The 24,064-nt window shown below is 41.8% G+C and overlaps 1 protein-coding gene across 1 annotated transcript in view; it reads right to left on the reverse strand.

Annotated features, from left to right (window-relative positions):
• Window positions 1–24,064, reverse strand: part of large2 (LARGE xylosyl- and glucuronyltransferase 2) — an 89,185-nt gene that overhangs the window by 41,166 nt on the left and 23,955 nt on the right. The window contains exon 2 of the mRNA XM_072695572.1: window positions 17,307–17,368. The gene's annotated coding sequence lies outside the window, so the exon portion shown is untranslated. The remainder of the gene's footprint in view (window positions 1–17,306; window positions 17,369–24,064) is intronic.

A 24,064-nucleotide genomic window follows, 5' to 3' on the forward strand; every position in this document is an offset into this window, starting at 1 on the left:
GAACTTCACTTCTGTAGTTTTGCACTGGAGCTACAAGGCTAATGTAGCTAATAAAATGTGGAAGTTGATGTATGCTAATAACGGCTAAATCAGGACACATGTTTTAAACTGTGTCAGGCTTTTCATTTATGCTTAATGCAGTGTTTAAGGTGTAGCGGGGGTTGATGGCAAATGGTTCACTGTAGGGACCATCTCAGATTTCTTTACAGTCGCCAAGCCATTTTATTTACTATCCAAAGCCACCCAAGAACCTACCACCACCATGTCTTTTTAGTTTTGTATGTAATATTAATGTAAATGCAATGATAAAATAAGAAATATATGATTTTTTGGGATGTTATGCTTAAAAAATAAGGGGAGTCAGTACAAACTTCTCAAACTATCATAACACTGTCATAGACATCAGAGAACATATTCATAAGCATTTCGTGTGATATCTACAGAGGCATTAAACCGTTCAGACTTCCGGTTCCATTCACCACCGGCGTGAACAGTCCTGACTGTGTAGGTTTCTGGAGAACGGAGCGTTTCACCACAAAACCCCACTCTGAGTGACTTTGTTCAGGGTCTCTCAGATTTGAATGGTGCCTCCTATTGAAGGGTGAGATCTATTCACAGGTGTCCTGTAGGATTTAGATCTGGACTCAGAACTAGGCCACTTTTTGAATTATGCTTTGAGTCCCCATGGCCTGGAAGACCCATGACCTCTGACAGAGGCCCAGCTTTCTGACACTGCGCCCTACTTTCCACTCCAAAATTCTTTGGTATTCTTCGGATTTCATGATGCCATGCACAACCAAAACCAAAACATCTTAGAACATCTTAGTCTCCCGAGTGTGTGTGTGTGTGTGTGTGTGTGTGAGTGTGTGTGTTTCAGACAGATGCTGTGAACAATCCTGACTGTGTAGGTTTCTCCAGAACTGAGCGTTTCACCATCACACCCCACTCTTAAAGACTTTGCTCACCTCTTAACAATTTAATGGTTTTAATGAATTTAATCAATCATTTAATGAATTCCGTCTTACGTGATTGCTAACAGACTTGCGTATGCTAACGGACGTTAGCAAAAAGTTAAAAACAGCAGCAGCCATCGCATGGAAGTCTGAATGGAAGTATGGAAGTCGTTCCTCAGTCCTGGTCCTGAAGGCACCCTTCCCTGCATACTTTTGTGATTTCCCTGCCTTAACACACCCCCTCCAACTCTGAAAGAGCTTATTCATTAACTGATTAGTTGAACCAGGTGTGCTGGGAGAAGGGACAGCAATAACCGTGCAGGGTTGAGAAACCACATAAGCCTAAGCATAGGTCTGTCGATGTATGATGTTGGCGTATGTCGATAGTAATGCAGTCAGCACCATGCTAATTAGTGTGATATATCGGAGCTGGCTTTACCTGTTAGCTGCATTAGCATCACAGCTCCTGATCAGTTGGAGAATTGGCTTTGGAGAATTTGTGAGAATATTTCATTTAAATTCACACCTTCCTGCAGATCATATTCAACTGCACTTTGCTTGAAATGTCATTTTTTTGAGGGGTTTAGATTTTTTGGCTTTTGAGCTCCCCCTACTGTTGTGGAGCATAATTCACTTTTACACCACTGCAGTAAATACAAATCATGAACAGCTGTACACGTGCATTTGTTGACAAGCAAGCGAGAAACCAAACACATATAAGTATAAGACATATGTGGACTGAGCGGCGGTGGAGTATTATTGCAGCATTTTACTCAAGAAGGACTTGCGCAGAGGTCCCTGTAACAGTCAGTGGAGCCTCAAAAAGATTCGGAAGCTAAATCTGCTACATAATGTCGCTTTAAGTCGTTAACACTATGGGCTGTTTCCCTCTGCGCAGTGTCAGGTCACATCCTCACGACACCAGGTTTGTTTTTCTCTTCAGGATAACAGCCTGCCAGACAGAGGCCTGATGGGTTAACACGTCTTGTTCTTTCCCCGTTAACAGTGTAAAGGTCACTGCACTGGTTGGGGGGTGGGGGGTCAGACACAGTGAGGGGGATAGGGAGATCTACTGACACTGAGCAACCCCCTGGGGGGGTGTTACAAAGTGCATAGGATAGAGTTTCTACAGCACCTGTTTAAGCTCCTCTCTCTCTCGCTCACTCTCTCTCACTTCACACACACACACACACACACACACACACACACAGTCGATATCTCACACACAAGGACAAAGACATATGTGTATTCTTTCTTCTCTTTTTCCATTCTTTTTTCTTTCTGTCCTTTCAATCGCCCTCCATCTAATTTCTCTGTCCCTCTCTATTTCTCATTTCTCTCTCACACACCACTCTATTTCTCTCTCTCTCTTTCTCTCTCTCTCTCTCTCTCTCTATTTCTCTATTTCTTATTTCTCTCTCTCACACCACTCTATTTCTCTCTCTCTCTTTCTCTCTCTCTCTCTCTCTCTCTCTCTCTATATTTCTCTATTTCTTATTTCTCTCTCTCACACCACTCTATTTCTCTCTCCACTCTCTCTCTCTATTTCTCATTTCTCTCTCTCTCCACTCTATTTCTCTCTCTCTCTCTCTCTCTATTTCTCATTTCTCTCTCTCTCTCTCTCTCTCTCTCCACTCTAGTTCTCTCTCTTCTTTGTTTCCTTTTCTCTTCTTTTGCTCGCCCTCCCCTCTTTCTATTTTCCTGTCCTCTCTTTCTGTCTTTGCCCCCCCCCCCCCTCTCTCTCTCTTTATCTCTCTCTCTCGCACTCTCTCTTACACTCCGGGGATGTGCAGCAGCTGGTGATGTGCACTCCTCAGCTTTAGTTGCCAGACGTTTCCCGATTGTGTGTGTGTCAGACAGACGCCTCAATCAGCTCAGCATTCTACTATCCCACACATACACACACACAGTGTTCTGCAGTCAGCAGCACAATGCAAGCGTGGCCTTCGGGGTGCATTTCTTAAACCCTGAAAGCAGAACATGTATAGCAGTGCATTATCTCTGACCCAACTGCTGTAAACACACAGCACATACCGTAAACAGGAACTCACACACCTACTGTCTTCAGCAGCAGAGCTCCGGAACCTTTTAGCCTAGTCTGCATGGGTTACCCTGCTATTTCAGAAAGCACAAGTTTCCTACACCTCTTTACTGGACTTTGGGACCACTCTTCTTTTGCCGACTGCTCCGGGTCTCTCACATTTCAAGGGTGCCTTCTCCCAACTGCTGTTCTGAGCTCTATCCACAGGTGTTCTGATGAACTTAGATCTTCACTTCAGAACTCAGACATTTTTTGAAGTATGCTTTAGGTCCCCATGACCTGGAAGACCCATGACCTCTGACAGAGGCCCAGTTTCCTGACACTGGACCCTACTTCACACTCCAATTTACCAAAAAAGAAAAAGTGGTCTTATCTGTCCACAGAATGTTCTCCTGAAAAGACTGTGGCTTCCTCAGGTAAGTTCTGGCTTCTCTTTGCTGACAGTGGGATTCTCCTAGGCCTCCTACCATAGCATCCATATACCAAATACCAAAGCATGGATAAGTGCAGGGGTGCCAATATTTTTCTGGCTAGTTAAAAAAGAACCGAAGACATGCTGGTCTTTGAGTTAGGTGTCCATTAAAAGAACACTTCAGCATTTAACTTTCATCCGCTGCCTCTGACGCATAACATCCCTTAGCATGGACCATCATTTCAACACATTTGGCTGAAGCAACTGTCCCCTGAAAGATGTTATAAATGAATTTCAAGTGAACAGGTAAACCCCAAGTGTTATAACCAATGTAATGACAAAGTAACTACTATTAACTCACTGTTACAAATGGATCGCAATAGTACAGCTCGGGTAATTACACATGAAGGACCTTCATGTAGTTCTGACTCATGTAATTACACAAGTGTAACTCAACAGCTGTTACAGCATAGTCTCATTTATGTGGTTATGCAGGTGTAATAAGTGGTAATTGCTTCTCTTATTACAGCTATTAAGATGGACTTTTGTAACTGTTAAGTCAAAACTGAAGGGGCTACACATTTGTAATTACACAAGCTTGAACTGCTGTAATGCATTTGTAACTAGAAATGTATTACCAGTAGTTACACTGTTATTACACAGACTTAACTGTAAGTGTGTAACTATACAGTTATTAAATACACTGAATACTAACTGGGGCCAGTTTGATAACTTGAAACATATTTCTTATAACTTCTTGTTGGGCAGCTGTTTCAGCCAAACATCCTGAATTTATTGTCCATGGTAGTGGATGGCTTTATGGTAAAAGTGATTAATCACATTCCTTTGAATTTTAATCAAACTACTGCTCTTGATATCTGCTAATTTAATGTAAAAAAAAAAACCTAACACTTGATTGGTTTGTTTTTTAGAGTGTATTTTGGTCCATTTGTCATGAAATCCAAACAGCTGCTGCTGCTTTCAAATGATGAACGTCTTATGACAGCAAAGACTGATAACCCACAGTAAGAACACCCACAAGCCAAGAATCAACATTCCTGAGGTGTTTGCTTGTTTGTGTGTGTGTGTGTGTGTGTAACAGAGATTATACTATCAACCACAGTAAAAACTAAACTCCAACAAAGATCTGCTCAGGTCAAGAGGTCATGAGCTCCATGCAGACCCTGCACTGTGATTGGCGTGTGTTTTCTGTGTTCTGTGTGTGTGTATGTGTGTGAGTGTTTGTGTGCATGTGTGCATGTCCATTTCTCCTTATATTTCTATATTTATATGTATTGTTCTAATATGCTTTTAAACCTTTCCCAGACTCATCTACAACCTTCTTTCTGTGGGCCTCAAAGAGCTCTTTGGATCTGGCCATGGTGATCTCACTCACTTCAACAATCACAACCAAGCCACACTAAACATATGAAGCCACAACGGTACACTATTCACTATGTAGTGCATAAAGTAACAACAGGTAGTGTACAAACAATGTCGTTTGGTTCGAAGATTAAAGACACTGAGCTGGATTTTTACAGTTGTAGGGAATAGTGAACAGGGCACAGTTTCAGACACAGCTTGAGGTTCAAATAAGACAGGCTCCTCCAGAATCCTCTCTAGCCATGTTCCAATCTGATTCTAAATCTAGACTATCTTTTTAAGAGAAATAAATGTGGGGATGTCTATCTATTAATTATATATTAATATTTGATATATGAAGTATTTCAATTAATTAATATAATTCCTCCATCTCACAATCTTATTCAAATGAGGAATAATGTCCAATTAAATGTGTCAAATTACAAAACAAAAAGAAGCTCTCTTCCGCACACACACAACAAACTGATGAGAACTGTCCACCTATTTAGCTCTGACAAGTAAAGGTCAGGAATGGTCAATAGTTTTGGGGCTGCTGCACATCACTACACTGTCAGCCCCCTATCTACAGCTCCAGATAGCTTTTCTAAATGGACAAGCCCACAATCACTGTATCTCCTGCGTACATCCTGTGTCTGCTCTCTATCTGATAGACAGACAGGCAGCATTCACAGAAATGACTGAAATAACTCACACTCACAGTCATTTCACTTCCAGAGTCGTGGCAGATGGAACTCACTCACTTTCTCAAACTCTCGCTTTCTCCACATGACAGGCCTTCATTCAGCGTTGCCCAATCACACTCCAGGGAGACCCTAGGCCTGGTGCATTTGAAGTTTCCTCTAAAGTGTGACACACCTGATTCAACTGAACCCTTACGACCCAGCTGAGCCTTCGTGTTACTTGGTTCTTTAGGGAAAGTTGCTGGTCGTCTCAATGCAGAAGCTAAGTTAGTGGATAAACACGCTGACAAGGGAACAGAAGCCACATAACGGGAGGAGAAAATAGAAGATTTTTTTATTAATATTATATTGCTCACATTTTTGTGTGTATGTGTGTACATGCGTGTGTGTGATGTGGAGTGAAGGGTTTCTAGCATGTGGTTTGGCTCTAGGGGGTATGGTACATTGCCATAGGTTTGACAGGCTTAAAGACATGGACGGTTCGGACAACAATGCTAATGTTGCTAACACTGAATGAACATGAATAGCCAGGGATTAGCATTATTTGAATGCCTTAATGTGAATAGGTTGCTAATAGCATACATTCATTTATTGTTAGCGAAATTAGCACGTATGGTAAGGTCTTTACTGTAGCAGTGACTGCCTGCCAAAGTTACACATATGCTTCTAAACGCAACATATATAGAGTCAATCTGTGCACCTGGACCACAGTACCTTACTGTGTATCTACATTATTCTCTCTCTCTTTCTCTCTCTCTCTCTCTCCATCTCTCACACATACACACAAAAAAATCAGCAAATCAGACTAAGACAAACAACACCTTGCCTTATATCAGCGGCAAAATACATAAATAAATAAATATAGCAAAAAAAAACTGCCCACATCTCACTGTGTGGAAGCAAAAAGCACAGTGATGTATAAAAAGCCCAACAGGGAGCCAAGAAAGGTTTATCTCCCCCGACTCCTACGCTCTCCGAATGGATATCTGGAGTGACCTTTTCAAATTTAAGTGTAAGTGGATGTTTAAGAGGGACGGCTTTTGTTCCACATTACTGAATGCTGCTTTTTCTTCTCTTGTTTTTTTTTTTTTTTTTTTTACGGTGAAGGATGCATACCAACAAAACAGGCTCAGCACTGCAAGTCAATACTTCTATTAACAAGCTCTTAAAAGCCAGGCTGTTTATGAATAGGAGACTGTGGCCTTGAAGGTCAAAGAAACTTTAGTTAAAGTCTCACAAGCCCTAAATCTATATTCTTACATTGTCTGTGCCATGCTGCTCAAATAATTACTGAAATGCTTTTCCAGAGTAGGACCGAGCGCCTGTGCCATCGACCCGAGCCGGAAAGGTACAGCATATGTATGGAGATTGTTATTGTTTTATAAGATTTCTGGACATGTTTGGTCCATATGAGGAGAACATACCAGTCAGTGTTTGTATAAGAGGCAGCTTGCACCTTGTGCTTCATCTCACTGCCCTCCACCTGCCTTAAATAGTAGTCTAATCTGGACCGTAAATCCAGTTTCTGGTCCTGGATTTTGTTTTTGCTGGGTGTTAAGGGAACAGTACATGTGAATGATTGGCCACTTAGTGTCACACCTACCAACCTGCCAAGGATTAAAAAGTCCAGGACTGGAAACTGGATTCAAGGCTTAGATTTGACGTCGTTCCCATTTTCAAGCTGTTGCTAGGCCGTTGCTCTAGCGAGACTATGGTTGCTAGATGGGTTATATAGTGTCTTAAAATGGTTACTATGGTCTAAAAGGTGATTGCTAGGGTGGTTGCTAGGCACAGGTGGTAAATTTTACACAGGAAGTAAAACTTCTCCCTAGGAACAGCCTTTACAGCTCTGCTGCTGCTTTAGCCATAGACCGTTGGAACTAGGTGGTTGCTAAATAGGTGGTATAGTGTTGCAAGGTGGATGCTATGGTATTTCAGGTGGCTGCTATGGTGTTGCTAGGCACAGGTGGTAAATGTTGCACAGGAAGTAAAACCTCTCCCTAGGAACAGCCTTTACAGCTCTGCTGCTGCTTTGGCCATAGACCGTTGGAACTAAGTGGTTGCTAAATAGGTGGTATAGTGTTGCAAGGTGGATGCTATGGTATTTCAGGTGGCTGCTATGGTGTTGCTAGGCACAGGTGATAAATTTTACACAGGAAGTAAAACTTCTCCCTAGGAACAGCCTTTACAGCTCTGCTGCTGCTTTAGCCATAGACCGTTGGAACTCGGTGGTTGCTAAATTGGTGGTATAGTGTTGGTGGATGCATGGTGGATGCTATGGTATTTCAGGTGGTTGCTATAGTGTTGTGTAGTGGTAGCTGGGTTGTTGCTACGTGGTTTCTAAGCAATTGCGACAATATTCCAGATGGTTGCTTTACTATCTCAAACTGTTGCTAGGGCGTTGCCAAGTGGGTGCTACGGTACCTGCTTGAAATAAGAGGGCACACAAACCTTTGCACCTCATTTATTCCTATGGGGGATAAAACAATCTGTCTGGCTTAAGGATTTCAAACACAAACTGTGCATCAGCACATGAGCTACAGTCTCTAACTGTACAGCAGCACAGTGGAGCTGCAAGGGAGGGGTTTCTGATAAAGTGGCCGATAAGTGGATGTATCACTCTCAGCTACCTGTAGCACCACTTAACCTGAGAGGGAGTTCTTCTTGGAATCCGGAGAAAAAAACCCTGAAAGCCGATCCTTCCCAACGGAGCACAAACATGCAGTCATCCATCATTCGCCAACAGGCTTGTCCACACACAAAGGCAGAAATAGGCCGAACCACTCCTACACTCACACTCAGCAGCCTGTGGGCTGTACAGGAGTCAGAGAGCAACACTGGTGCGCTCAAGGCTCTTTCGGCAGTTTATTAAGCGGTTTCTGTTGGAGTAGATTAATAAGCAGTTTAGGTGTGATTTGCTTCCAGACTGAAAAAGATTAATTTCCTGTGCATGCAGAACTGACAATGGTGGCACAGCAGTTAATGTGCAAAACGAACATTCAGAGCTTTGATTTGATTGTGTGTGTGTGTGTGTGTGCATTTTTGGGGTGTGGTAGAAAGAGTTCAGTTGGCCTGTAAATGAAACTGGCAAACCTACTTGTGTTGCCAGGTGGTTGCTATGGAGTTGCTTATTGGTTTCTAGGGTGTTAAGTTGCAGTTAATATGCAAAAGGAATAGTCAGAGACTGGAGTGTGTGTACGTATGTGTGTCTGTGCCTTTTTGGGGTGTGTTGCGTGAGTTCAGGAGCTGTAAGATGAAAAACCATGTAAATTGAAACCATGGTAATGGTAATATGGTAAGTGGTTGCTAAGGTGTTGCTAGGTGATTGCTATTATTCTGCTAGATGGATGCAAAGGTATCCCAGGCGGTTGCTAGTGTGTTGCTAAGTGGTTGCTATGGATGGTTGTTGGTGGTTGTTAGGGTGTTGGAAGGTTGAAATTAATGTGCAAAAGGAAGTCAGAGCCTTGAGTGTGTGTGTGTGTGTGTGTGTACGTTTGTGCCTTTTTGGGGATGTATTGCAGAGATGTCAGGAGCTGTAAGATGCCCTGTAAATTGAAACTGGCAAGCCAACATGGTATGGGGTTGCTAGGTAGTTGCTAGGTGGTTACTCTGGTGTTGCTGAGTGTTTGCTGTGGTGTTGCTAGATGGTTGCTAAGGTGTTGCTTAGTGGTTGTTAGGGTGTTGATAGGTTGCAATTAATGTGCAAAATGAATATTCAGTGTGTGTGTGTTATGGAAAGAGTTCAGGAGCTTTAACATGTCCTGGAAATTGAACAGACAGGCATATTTGGTATGGGGTTAGGTTGCAATGATTTTGCTAGATGGCTAATGTGGTATCCCAGGTGGCTGCTATGGTAAATCAAGTGGTCGATAGATGGCTACTACAATGGTATCAGGTGGTTGCTATGGTATTCCAGATGGATGCTATAGTCTTGCCATGTGTTTGCTAGACGAGTGCTATAGTGGTTGCTAGGTGGTTTCTATGGTGCTGCTTAGTGGTTGCTAGGGTGTTGCTAGGTGGTTGCAGTTAGAAACGATGGTGTGCAAAAGTAATATTCAGAGCTTTGCGTGTGTATGTGTGCAGTTTTGGGATGTGCTGAAAAAAGCTCAGAAGCTGTAGCATGTCCTGTAAATTGAACTGGCAGGTCTACAAAGCCCTCTTTTTCCTCCAGTGAAGCACGCCAGTGAGGGGCTCACTGTTTGAACTTTGCTTGAATTGATCTGAGATGCATTCCAGACCAGTGGTCTCCAGGACTGCATTAACCCCTAGAAGCTGCGGTTAGCATCAGGGATAACTAAAGTATGCTGTAATTCTTAAGCAGTTCATGTAGTGTAGTAGGTAACACTCTACTACACTACGGGGTGGCAGGACAATTCTAAAGGCCTGTGAGTGAAAGGGCCCCTAAAAAGCAGAATTATTAGAGTTGTGGAGCACCAGTGTAATATACTACAATCACTGTGCAAGACTCCTAACTCTACATCCTCCTACTTGTGTCACATGATACAAATGTTATACTGCTCCGAAGCAGAAATCACTGGCAGAACAACCCTCCCTGAAGCTGTTCCATGCGATACTGTTAAAATGGGATACTTCTACTCTTTACTCAGAAAGATGGACATTGGCGGATACTTCATTTACATATTTTAATTACTTATTTTGTTTGCAATATTCATAAAAATGATGCTCTTGGCTGATTCTGTATTTGCATGGAATAAATTCAGCAGTCAGATTCAAGCCTCTGGATCTCCTCTCAAGGTCGATACCCTTGGCTGGTCAGAAGTTACTGTTGCTGTTGTTGTTTTTATAACCATTACTGTTGTCATGTAAAGAAATAGAGCAATATTCACCCACAAGCCTCCTTAAAATGAATGAATTGAGTCCTTCTCTTAGTTTACCCAGTTTAATACCCTGTATTAAGGAAACAAACAAAAAGCAAAGCATGAAAACTATGTGAGCTTTTTTAATCCATCAGGAAGCATCAGTAGAATGTACTTATCTGTTTATTGTCACATGTTGATAAGAGTAAACCATTAAAAAATAGGCCACATGTGAGGAAGGCTGCATTTTACGGATGCTACGTCATAGAAGTCTATTCCAAAGTGAAGAACATTTTCGTGGTGCTGTTCCTCAAAACTGCTGCAAGCGTAGGCTGCATTTTTGCGCTATATCTGAAGGTTTCTTCACTTTTAAAATGGTTTTAGAATTATATTTAAAACATAAAAAATGGTTTCAGAATTATAATTCATTTCCATGAATAAATCAAAAAGCACATTAGTTTCACACCACAACCGCAAGAGGTGGGAGCTTTCCAATGCCGAGACCACTCAGCCTGGTTAGACTGTTCCATTTGTGTGACCAGTAGGCTACTAAAAAAGAGTCTTCATAGGACAGTCCTACCGAGGACCTTCCCAACCTTGGCTGCAGCCTAGGCTTTGGAATGCAGCAAGTATTATTATTAATACATTTTTAATGTTTTTACTCAATCAAACATAAACCTGTTATTGTACCTAAATTCTGTTAAGATGCTGCCTGTTCATGTTGGCACCACCTCACCACTATCTATGTGCTGTTTTAGCCTTTTTCTCTTTTAGCCATAAACCTACTGTCAAAGTGCTGTTTACTATTTTCAAAATTCTTAAATGGTGCACCTTTCCTTACACAGGAATATAACCAAAAAGATGGAGCACCATGATCTAAGACCCCGTTTACACCTGATCACTTCATGTGACAAGTATCTGGATTGTCTCCTGCTAAGATTTTAGCCACATGCATTTACACCTGTCTCCGCTTAGTCAGACTGCAAATCTGGCTTGTTGTGTGGCAATGATTACAGGTGATTCGCTTGGACTGGAATGGGTGTGGGCTGTCGAATGCGTCTTGGAGAGATGGATGTGTTTACACTGCTATAACAAGTGGCTCAAATGTGGTCTCTCGGACTACCTCCTGAATTGAGGCCTGAAAATGAGGCCTAATGCACTATGCCTAAGCTAGCCTAAACAAATATTTGAACAGGCTATAGAGCTCACATGATACTGATACTGTCTGGGACACAAATCCAGAGTTTAGGATCCGTATAAGACACACATTGTCCACCACACGCTCTGTGAGAGATCCTAGAATAGTGTACAGCTTTACTGACTCAAGCTGACCCCCCTGAGACGTGGCCTGAACCTGCTGCAGTCTGGAGGAGGTGGGTTTAGCTGAGTGATAAACGATCAGAGTGGAGTTTATTTCATTAAAAAAGCAGCAGAAAAGAGGAGGGAGGAGAAAAAGCAGAAGCTCTTCGGCACTGAAGAGCTATTATGTATTTTGTGGAGTCCTCCAGCGGCATCTGAGCAGCTGGGAGAGGAAGTATTTCCTCAGGCTGAGGGAGTGGAGGGTGTGTGTGCGTGCGTGCATGTGTGTGTGTATGTGTGTGTGGGGCTGAAGCAGCTACTCCAGGGCACTGAGAGCCGTCCATTAGGAGCGCATGAATCATGGCTCATGAGCCTGCTCTCCACTCCCCTTCAAAAACAGACCCATCTCCAGCGGCTCCTCTGAACGAGCCGCCACAATCTCTTTCTGCCAGAGATGGCTCTGGAGCAAACCGGCGCCGCCCTGGGACACTCTTTAAGAGTTGCCCGCCTCTTCCCTGCCTCTTCCCCTGTGGAAAACACTGTTAATCCCCGCTGTCACCACAGAGGAGCTCCTCCAGGCTCAGAATTAGAGTTCGTACCAGACGGGACGAGGGAAAAGCCGACACAATAGCCGACACAGAAACGTAGCCAGCTGTTAATTTCACGGTGGCTGCAGATCCCTTCGATTTGGCCAGGACACATCTTCCCTCTGAAAGCTGGGTTTTAAAGGTATCAGGTCCATGCAACTAGTTGGAAGAGGAGTCGTGTACCTGTACTTACATGACGTCACAAAAAACCTGGTAGTTTCTTGGTAGTTTTTACACTGTTAAAAGTATAAGTTCCTTGAGGAACTTGTGTTAGGAGTTCTTTAATTTGAAACTGTGAAAGAACCTCTTATGGTGCTTTGAAGAACCATTAAGGAACAATTATCTTCTAAAAAACCTTTTCATGAAGGTCCCTAAAAACACCTTAAGAGGTTCCTCCACAGTTTCAAATCCACCTCCAAAAGCTTGCAGTGGTGTTGCTAGATAAGTTATGTAGTACTGGAAAGTGGTTGCAATAGTGTTGCTAGGTGGTTGCTATAATGTTGCTAGATGGGTTCTATGGTAACCCAGGCAGCTGCTGTGGTGTTGTTAAATGTTTGCTTAGAGGGGTGCTCTAGTGTTGCTAGATGGTTGCTTGGAGGATACTACAGTGTTGATAAGTGGTTACTACAGGGTTACCTGGTGGTACCCTCCCCTTGACAGGAGCCATTGGAGCCAGAGAACTTCACTTCTCCTCTCAGTGTTTTTTAAGTTAAGGCCAGTAATGATACAGCTCAACCCTGCTGTCCCAGAGAAGCACCTAGGGCTCAGAATTAGACTAAGGACAACTGCGATAACCAATACAGAAATATTCCAGTGTATAAATTTCACTCTATTCAGCCACAAAACTGTTGAATTGTTGCACATCTTAAGGTTAGCTTCACCACAATGTGCTTTTCTACACCCTGAATAGCAAAAACTGGCAAAAACAATAGACTAACTATGTGATTCAGCTTGCAGGCAGCTGGGGTTTTATTGGCCAGCAGTGCCATTGTTACCTGTCTTAGCCCAGTTTTTATATTAACACAAAGCGACCAGTAAAGTTGCAGTTAATCCCTGTTGTCACCAAGGAGGAGCACCTCCAAGGCTAGGAATTACAAAGGACATGAGAAACATTGCTGCTGCCGAAACTAATAAAAAATACCGCCACTGTTACCAGGGCCCTTCTGTTCACATCCAGTATGTACTATGTTGCCGCTGTAATGTCAAAATTTTTTTGACACCATTTGAAACTATCAACTGCCTTTTAGACTGTGTGAATATTTAATGGTGAATGGACCAAAACGAATTATTCAGAACGACTTTGAATAAAATAAAAAAACTTACATTGACTTACATTACTTGGTAACAATTACTATTGGTGAATACTGAAGGATGGAGGTAAAAAAAAAAAACAGAAATGTCTGTTGAAATAATTTGAAAATCCTGTTTTCCTCTGAGTAAAAAATTAGGACACCCCCACATTTATTTATACTTAAAGTGTCTAATATTAGATTCAGGTGCAGAACATCAGCTGCAGCTGATTAAAACATCATTAGAGGGGATTTTGAAGGAGCCTGTCTTATTTAACCCTGACATTTAGTTTGATTTGCTCTTGTTGGTAAAGTAATTGTTATTACCATGGTGACATCCCAAAAAAAAGAAATGTGTAGATGCATATGAGTCTGGGAAGGGATTTAAAAAGAACACTTTGAGCTTAGAAATTAGCCGTTCAACAGCAGACCACCTCAATCAGAGCAAGTCTAAAGTCCTTGGTTACCCACAGTTCTCTGCATACATACAAAAAAACATGAAAGTTGTGGAAAATGTATACAAATGTTGTTTTTAATTTATAATTAGAATTAATTTGCCTATGGAAATAAAAAAGCAGACAAGTTTCGCGCCGTAATTGCAAGAGACGGGACCTTTTCTGTGACGCCATCACTCAGCCTGGTTAGACTGTTCCATTTGCGTGATCAATAGGCTACTAAGAAGAGTTTTCATAGGACAGTCCTACAGAAAACTGGTCATACCGCGGCCACAGCTCATATATAATCTAAACATTTTGTTTTAAAGCAGCAGTATGCGAGAATTCATATGATTTGCTCTTGGGCCCCCCCTACAGTTGAGGAGTAAAATTCACTTACGCCACTGCAGCAAATACAAATCATGCTTTGAGCGCACATTAATGGACAGCTTTTTGACAATTTAAGAGATACAGAAGCGGCATCTGAAGTAGATGAAGCGGTAGAAATGTGGACTGAGGTGGTAGAATAATATTACAGGATTATACACAAATATGACTGTCAAGAGGTCATGTGGAGCTCTACCCAAGTTCCATCGTTCATCATAGTGTAGTAGTAGTTCCAGACCAGAGTGGCGATGACAGAGACGCCATTCTCCCTGTTACAGTCAGTGGAGCATCAACATGATTATTAAGCTGATGTTTTAAGGTGAAACTATATAAGGCTGCTTTAATGGACTTTGGTGCAGTTAATCCCTGCTGTCACCAAGGAAGAGCACCTCCACCTTCTTTAGAATGATGCTTTTTATGAGACAAATTCAGACAGAAGACACCACAACAGTCACCACAGAAATGCCAACATGGAATTCTCTGTTGCTTAGGCTCAGTTTAAAAAATGGGCAAAACAGGAAGCTAGCTGCAGCAAGCTAACACTGAAGCAGCTAGATTTTTACTAGGTAGCAGTGCCATGCACACTTTTGTAGCTTTTATTTGAGCACATAGCAACAAAAACGTCGGTCTGAACATCTAATATTTATGCTAAGAATGTTTTATTGGCATTCACTCAAAGAAAAGCGTATTATTTGAGACAGCTAGTTAGCATATTTGCTAATGTATTGTTATTGGCTAGTCAGGGTTCACAGGGTTCAACACAGTTGGCTAAGCAGTTGCACCATTTGCTGACAACGCTAAATGCGGTTTCAGAGATACAAACGTAGCTAGAGTAGCTAGCTAATGGTATACATGTTATAGCATTATGTGCACGGGCTTCGTGTCTGATAAGGTCGCCTTAATGCTCGTTCAAAAATGGATATTAGTAGCCAAATGGCCTCAGATTAGATAGACTCACAAGAGTGAGCCATTCAATAAGTGTGTGTTCAGCACTTCTTTTACCCACTCACACACACAAACACACAATAATCATTGTGGGATAGCCAGTAGGCTGACTGAGTCACAGGTGAAGGGGCAAGGGTCAGGCCACTAAAGCACCGTCAGCCTCCCGAGTGGCCAGAGCTTCAGATTGCTGACCCGCTTTTGTTTTCCTGGCCTCCCCTAACGCCTCCCCTGCAGCTCCAGCCAAACCTCCGCCACGTCCCTAAAGCCTATTGTCCTCTCACAGCCTTTCTGGAGCCAAGGGCAAGCCGAAGGTCAGAAAAACACAGCAAAATACATGGCCTGACACAGATGCGAAGGTGGCCAGAGATAGCAAGCAAATCAACAGACATGAGGGCTTGTGCAGTTTTTACGTTTGTACCAGGTAGCTAGTGATTCAAAAGGGGTTGAATAGCTGTTGTTTATCATAGTTAAAAATAGCAACAACAACAACAACAGTAGTTATGATTTAATTTTAAATACATTATATCCATATCTTGCTACTAGTGGCTGGTGTTGGATATGTTTTGCATTGCTATAACCTTTAATGAATTGCAATGATCTGGATTATCTCTTATGGAATACTTCCAGACTAACAGTAGCCAGGTTTCCATCCAGCAAGCAGAATTACCAAGCTTGCAGACCAGCATGACCATCAAGACCCTATGCCCATGCTGGTTGACCTGTATGACCAACCCAACTACACTGGTCAAGCTGACCAATGCTGATAGACTAGCTAGTCCATTAAGTTCAAATAGACATACTCTATTGTGGTTAAGAGTTAAGGGAGTCAACCAGTTTAACCAGCTGACATTGCCTAGCCTAGATGACCAGCTTTTTAACCATCTTGACCAACCAATTAGTAAGTATTACCAATTCTACCAGCAAAGGCTTCTTGTTTGTTTAAATATAGATGTGTTGTCAATCGGATAGCATGCCCATGTGGGGCCTGGATGGTTAGCCCAGCCAGAACCAGAAAGTTCTGTCCATGGGTTCCATGTTGGTCCCACATATGGATGCGCACCAGGGTCAGTGATGGGACCAGTAGGGGTTAAACATGGGCTCATCTGGGTTGGACACTGCACATGGGGCCTAGATGGAACCCATGTGAGATTGGAGTGAGCTGTAATGATGGGGCAAACTGGTTTCAGTAGCAGCACTTGTATGAACCCATTCAGAGCCCATGCCCACCTGGAACACACCTAGCCTACATTCATCCCATGCAATGCCTAGTTCCATACTTTCGCTTTTATTAAAACTATATTTAGACATTTAAGCTACTTAGTTGCATCAAGAACCACATTTGTAATACAGATGTGTAAGAGTGAGGAACCTTTAATAAGGTTCTTGTCAAGGTTCTTTACCAATTTAAAGGCTCTTCACACTCACGCTTCTCTATTACAAAACCTTTATTTGTAAGCGTGTATCTCTTGGGCTCTTTACACTTTTGTTAGCTGACTAGTCAATACACCAACTAGTCTAAGCTACTCCTAACACACATTGCTGAGGCTTCCCTTTGTGGCAAAGAATGGGAAACATTATTTGATGGATATTCTGAAATACAGCAAAAAAAAACACTCTCCTCAGCAAGCCTGGTCACTGCAGTGAGGAACACTGCACACATCTGCTGCTGAAAGCGAACGGGCCGTGAATTCCAACCTGAACGTGGTAAAAGCACCCGTACAGAGAGCACAACAAGAGGCAAAATGTGGACTCTGAAGGGTTTAATGGGCAAGTACCCAAACCCATTACCATGGATAAAAAGAAAACAATGTGTGATAATCAATATTTCATGAGTGCGGCTAATGCATCCTTTTTATAGGTTCTGGATATGAATGTCAGGGCTTTGCTTGTTTACTGTTGAGTGGGGGAAACATTCGCTACAGCAGAACTTAAAGAGAGGCTGAAGCAGAGGCTCAGAAAAACCTTTTAGAGCGATGTGGAATATCTTGTACCCGAGCAGTCGCAAAGTATAAAACGCTGTTCGCTCATGACTTCGTGACTTTCCGGAACTGCGGAAAGAAGACGTCTTTAATGACTTACCAGAACTTTTCTTCTCTGAAGCCACAGTTTAGGAAGAAAGCTCTTGCTCGGCTCCGTCAAACCTAGACCAGAGGAGAAAGACACACTGTGTGAGAACAGTTCCACCTGTTTGTCTAAGCATTTGCTCAGATACGCCTCCACAAGTAAATACCCCTGAAGTGACGTAGTAACAACAACTTCTGCTGAAGGCCAGGGGGACTCTTTCATGTCTCTATGATGTTTGTGGACTCAGGCATTTCATTCAGATATGTACACATCACTTTTCCAAGTTAATTATGGGTGCTAAAGGCTGTGTTTGAGTTCATCCATGTGTCTCTCTGTGTTAAACCGTGTGCCAGGCCACCTTGGTCGCGCCCCTTTCCCAGGGGTTGACCCCTTAAAAAGCCTGTGGCCCGCTGGTGAGCCGAAAGTGTTATTACAAACTTCTATTACCAAAGAAAAGCCCCACCAGTTTGTAAAGAAGTCCCTGTAGTTCCTGAATAATACACCTTACTATGTATTGAATACTATATAGCTCCTCCCGTTCACAAATCACAACTTTTAAACGTGTCTTTCAGGAGCTTTGGCAGACTACTCTGGAACCTGTGGAAAAGTCAAGCAGCTAAATAACAAAAGCAACTCCAGTTCCCATATGTTGTCCACTCATGTAGCTATAACACGCTTATAACTGCTTATGAATGAAAAAAATGCCTTCTTTCAGGTCAGATTTGAACACTTTCAGTTCAGTATTTGTTCAAATTTGACCTTACACCCACTCTTAAGAATGGCGATGCCATAATTAACCATGTTTGCATGGTTGTTTATAGAATCAGAAGTGGTACTTTTATGGCAACAAACCATTTAAAGCACCTTCATATTTAGATAGTACCCTGGTGTTTAGATGGTATCATATATTTTCATGGTCATGAATATTTCCATGGTTACACTAAACCCATTTCAATGGGAATGTTCTATACATCAGTTTCCCTGGTTTTACTAGATTCATTTCCATAGTTACACTAAACCCATTTCCGACATTACACTACACTCTGTTAAATGGTTATGCTAGAAAGGTTTCCATGTTTACACTAGAACCATTTCCATAGTTACACTAAAGCCATTTCCAAAGTTAGACTACATCCTTTCCCTTTATTATACTAGACACATTTCTATGGTTACAACAGATCAATTTTCATGGTCACACTAGATCCATTTCCAAGGTTACATTACACCATTTTGGATGCTTTAAATATTTCCATGGTTACACTAAACCCATTTCTGAGGTTACACTAGACCCAGAGACCCTTTTTCATGGTTACACTAGATCCACTAGATACTAATATCCATTACAACAATTGATATGGTTACATTACACCCATTTCTGTGATCCTTCATATTTAAGATGGTATCCTAAAAAGAGTGTTTAGGGAACCTGTAAGCCAGTTTTAAATAACATTTTGAGACTAATACTACCAACCAATCATAGCTTGAACCCCATAGCCTATTTGAGTACTGTTGCTGACCATGCGTTTTGTTGCATTAAACAACGCTACAGATCCAATCCAGAGCTCCCGGATTCATCACAAATGCTACTTTTAATGACGACTGCAGTCTCAGAATTATTCAATCCATCTATGACAAGCGTCTTTAGTACTTAGTTTTGCTGCTATAACCTGCTTAAAACATGATACATAACCAGACACCAGTTTCTGTCAGCGTTCCTTAGGACTCTTAACCTATTCCTCATGGCCAGTGGCAGTGGCCATTCTTGGTTTTGCGTGCTGCAACCGCCTTCTTCAAATCCCACCAAAGATTTTCAAGTCAGACGACCACTCCAGAATCTTCCAGGACTTCTTCTGAAACCAAGCCTTGGTGGACTTTGAGGTATGCTTGGAATCATTGTCCTGTTGAAAGGCCCAATGACGCCCAAGCTTCAGCATCCTCACAAAAGGCATGATGTTTTCTCCTGGGATTTCCTGATACTTGATCAAATTCATCTTATCCTTCAGGTTTCTAGTGTTTGAGGAAGCAAAGCAGCTCCAAAGCATCACTAAGTCACAGACAACAAACCCCTATCCAGTCCAGGTATTTGCTGTTTTATCTCAATCACACCTGATGCAACTAGTGAAGCCTTTAATTTGCCATCTGATTTGCAAGTTTGTGCTCTTATGAAGGATGCTATTCAGAGGGCTACATAATTCAGAGACTGCAGCAGTCATTAAAAGTGGCATTGCATTAGTGGCGTTGAGCTGTTTTTAATTGATCTTGTTCAATTGTTTTTTTAGAAAAATGTGAACAATTTTGATCACAACTGTACTGTACTGTACTGTAGTCTTTATGTAGAGCTCTCACAGTAATCCTCCCCACACGAAACACGGGAGTGAACACTGTGACTGTTCCAATCCGCCCACAGGCCCCCGAGCCTGGATCATTATGTAAAAACGTAGCTTGGCTCAACTTCCTTCCCAAAAACTTTTGATTAAATCTTATAATGTCTTACTGGAGCCCCGCAAAGCACAGCATGAACCACGGTTAAGAAAGTGAAATCTAGCAAATCTCATTTATTCTAAAGAGAGTCTTTATGTGACCATCCATCCTGGCCACTGCATATAGCCACTGTTGTAGACTATCCCCATTATATTAGCTGCTACATGAAAGCAAATTCATACTTATTTTGAGAGTTTGACAACAGTTTTCTTAGATTAACACCTAAAGTGTGTGTGTGTGTGTTGGGTTTTTTCTCTCTTGCTTCTTCTCTCATTCATATGATTATGCTACACCCATTTCCATGGTTGTTCAACACCCATTTCAAGGTTACATTTTAACAATCCTAAGGATACACTACACCCCTTTCCAAACTACATGTTCCGAATTTCCAGAGTTACCCTATACTCATTTCCATGGCTACACAACATCCACCCCTATGATAATGCTACATGTATTCCCATGGTTGCATCACACCCATTTCATGGTAATGTTTTACCATTCCAAGTCCATGGGTATGCTACAACAATTTTCCATGATTGCATTTTACCATTCCTATGGATACACTACACCCATTTACGAACTACATGCGAACTACAACTGAATTTTCGCAGTTACGCTACAAATATATATATGGCTACACTACACCCATTCCTATGATTATCCATTACCATAGTGGTATTACACCCAGGTCTCATGGTTATGCTACACCCATTTTCCACGATTTAATTTTACCATTTCTATTGATACACTTTTTCTGAATTTCCACAGTTATGCTATACTTATTTCCATGGCTACACTACACCCATTCCTATGATTCTGCTGCACCCATCCATATGATTATGCTACATGCATAATCATGAATGTTTCACACCCATCTTTACAGTAACATTTCACCATTCCTATGTATACACTACACACATTTCTGAACTATATTTTCCAAATTTCCATATTGATGCTATACTCATTTCCATGGCTACACTACATCTATTCCTATGATTACGCTGCGCCCATTCCTATGATTACGCATTACCAGGGTTGTATCACACCCAATTTCTTGGTTATGCTGCACCCATTTTCCATGATTGCATTTTACCATTCTTATGGATACACCATACAAATTGCCAAGGTTACATCATACCCATTCCTATGATAATGCTACACCCATGGTTACCATATACTTATATTCATGGCTACATTACATGTATTCACATATTTATTGCACACTGTTTCTATTGGTTACACTATTCCCATTTCCTATGGTTACATTATAGTAATTACAGTGGTTTTGCTAAAAGTAGAGCATTCTGATATGCACCATTACTGGCTGACATTTATTACAATAAAGATAAAGAGGCAAAGACATTTAGCTGGCATTTACACTGAAGTTAAAGCTCTGTTGTCTTAAGTGGTACTCTCGCCCCTACCGCTAAAGATAGGCCTGCATAACATCCACAGCAAGAATTAATGTTGTTAACGTATGCAAAGAATAGCTCTCAGTTTTCAAAGAAACATTGGATGAGGTGTTTGTATGTTGAGCTGTAGGAAAAACCAATGTTAGCAAAGCAATGTTAGCAACCAAATGTGGTTCTTCTATGGCCCTGCTAGAAAACATCACTTTTCAGCACCTTTAATTTTAACAGGGTGTGTGAGATTTCACTCCCTTCAGGATCTCAGTGGGAGTGCAGAGCAGATCTCACGCAGCTGGGGAAGGGGGTGATAATATCCCCCCAGACGATGGCCTAGAGAGTGCTTTAGCACAGCAGGATGGGGAGTCAACAGGGGTCCTGTGTTATATCTCCCATTCTGCTCTTAATTGCTCTGTGAACGCCCCTGTTTGAGCGCAAACAGCTCAATCAGGTGTGATTACAGTCCCATACTGATGGCACAGCATCAGAAGCCCAGGGGAAACCAACGTCTTTTGATAGAGAGAGGGGCCGCCTCGTCTGCTGCCCTAAAGGTGGTATGGGCAAAAAAAAAGGAAAAAATGGGGGAGGGTAAGATTTGCAAGGGAGAGAGAGAGAGAGAGAGAGAAGAAGAAGAGAGAGAGGGAGAAAAAGAAAGACCTCTCCATCTTTAGTCTAATTGCACTGTAATGTAATGACCTGTAGATCATTCACAGATCGGCAGGCGATACGGACTGGACTCATTGGTCAGTCCTAATCTCCAATCAAACAGCTCATCAGTCATGCAGTGTACTGATCAGTCAATAATCCAATCAAACACTGAAGAAATCAGTGACCTGCCATGGCTGATCAACCAGATCGATTGACCAAATCCCCAGACAATTAACGCGTTTCCTGCCAAATTGCTCCAGGAGGAAAGAAAGAGTGTTTAAATTGCCTCATCAAGAGGTGTATATGTGTGTGTGGGTGTGTGGGTGTGTATTTTAAGAACAGATTTAGGGGGAAAAAATCCTGACCTTGTAGAAAAAACTGAGAAATCAGCAGCACAATACACAATGCCCCTTACTGGACTGCATAATGCACAGACATAGAAAATAATACTTATGGGACACATTTTTTCTACATATAGTTACTTGTGTGTGTATGTATGTGTGTTTAAAGGAAGGGAAAAAACGTAACTTTCAATGGAAGTCAATATAAAAAGATCAGCCAAGTCATTTTGGAGCATTTCTATTGGTCCTATGGCATGTGGAAGCACCAATATATATATATATATATATATATATATATATATATATATATATATATATATATATATATAAACCTACACATAAGTGCCCCAAACAACACAAAACACTACTTCTCCAAACCAGTCTGTAGCTAATGTCCTCTCTCTCATGCTGGCAAGAGCTGAGCTCATTTAAGTTGATATGCGGGCTTCCCGCATTAAATGGCAAGAGAAACAGTGACTCCGCCTTCTTCCTGGCAGGCTTCCCTTTTGTAAGAAGGACTACGCCCCAAACCTCTCTTCTTGGGCCTCTTACCCTTTTTATATACCTTGCTTGCTTTCTCAGTGCAACTACATGCGAACTACAACATACGTGCGAAGTACCTTCACCCCATCCCCTCTTTTTTTTCCATCACTCACCACACCAACAAGGGTGGGGAGGTTGAGGGGGGTGTTAGGTTCATGCTCTTATTTAATATATAGATCTATATTATTTTATTTCAAGTCATTTTGAAACATTTATATTGGCCCGCTGATTGTAATAGTGCAAAGAACTAAATTCAAATAATGTCAACTGTATATATATATATATATATATATATATATATATATATATATATATATATACAGTTATTTAAACAAATGTATAGAAGGTATTAAAAGAAATGTGTGTGTGTGTGTGTGTAGGTGTGTGTATGTATGTTCCACACACCTTATTTGCACAGCATCCAGCTAAGCTGAAGCACGAAGGCGATATAAACCCACCATGCAATAGAATACACTGAGGCAGCACAGGTCAGGTAAACATGCTTCCTAATCAGACAGGTAGAGCCACTCTAACTGTCTCTATAACTACTGCTTCTCTTTTTCTACACCAGCTATTTCACACCATCCTCCAGTCCCAGAGTTAGAGAGCATTCGAAAAAGTATGCATGTGTGCGCGTGGGAGTGTGTGTTTGTGTGTGTGCCAGCAAATTACAACTGCAGAGTGAACGCGCCTCACATTTCCCCCGAATTAGTCCCAGCTATTTGCAGCTGTTCAGGGAGGGCACAGCTCCCCCCCCCAAAAAAACACAAATATATAAATAAATAAGAAGATATATGCTTCATTGAGTAAAGCTAAACAACAAACGACAGCCTCGGCCTTCAAGTAGAACAATGGTTTCGTTAGATAACAGGCTGTTCTCTTTTCAGGAGCGACCCCTGGGTTAATGAACATAACTGCATCTCTTCATGCCTCATTAGATCTTTACATCTTCCCTCAGCGCTAATGCTATTGACAGCGGCACTAGGCACAGAGTGCTACACTAAGCAAGCAGACTACAGCAGCCACGAACTGCCTGGAAACAGTCAGGAAAAATCAGCAGAACATGAAATACTTTCTCTGGAGGACTGATTTGGACTGAAAGAACCCAGGCCAGTTTAACCTTTTCAGCTATTCCTATTTCAAATTAGATACCGTACTTTTCTTCTAGATCAATGGTTGCTGTAGAAAAGCTACGAGAACGACAGAAAGTGTCATTCCTGGTCATTTCTCACCTCTAGGATGACACATGAAGCTTTGATGGCTACCAAATCATGCAGAATGTAGAAGAGGACAATTCAGGAAAGTATTCGAATGCTGCAGGCCATCAGCAGTTCGTTTCAGTAGCCTGGTCTAA

Source organism: Salminus brasiliensis, chromosome 13, assembly GCF_030463535.1.
Source record: "Salminus brasiliensis chromosome 13, fSalBra1.hap2, whole genome shotgun sequence".
Taxonomy (NCBI): Eukaryota; Metazoa; Chordata; class Actinopteri; order Characiformes; family Bryconidae; genus Salminus; species Salminus brasiliensis.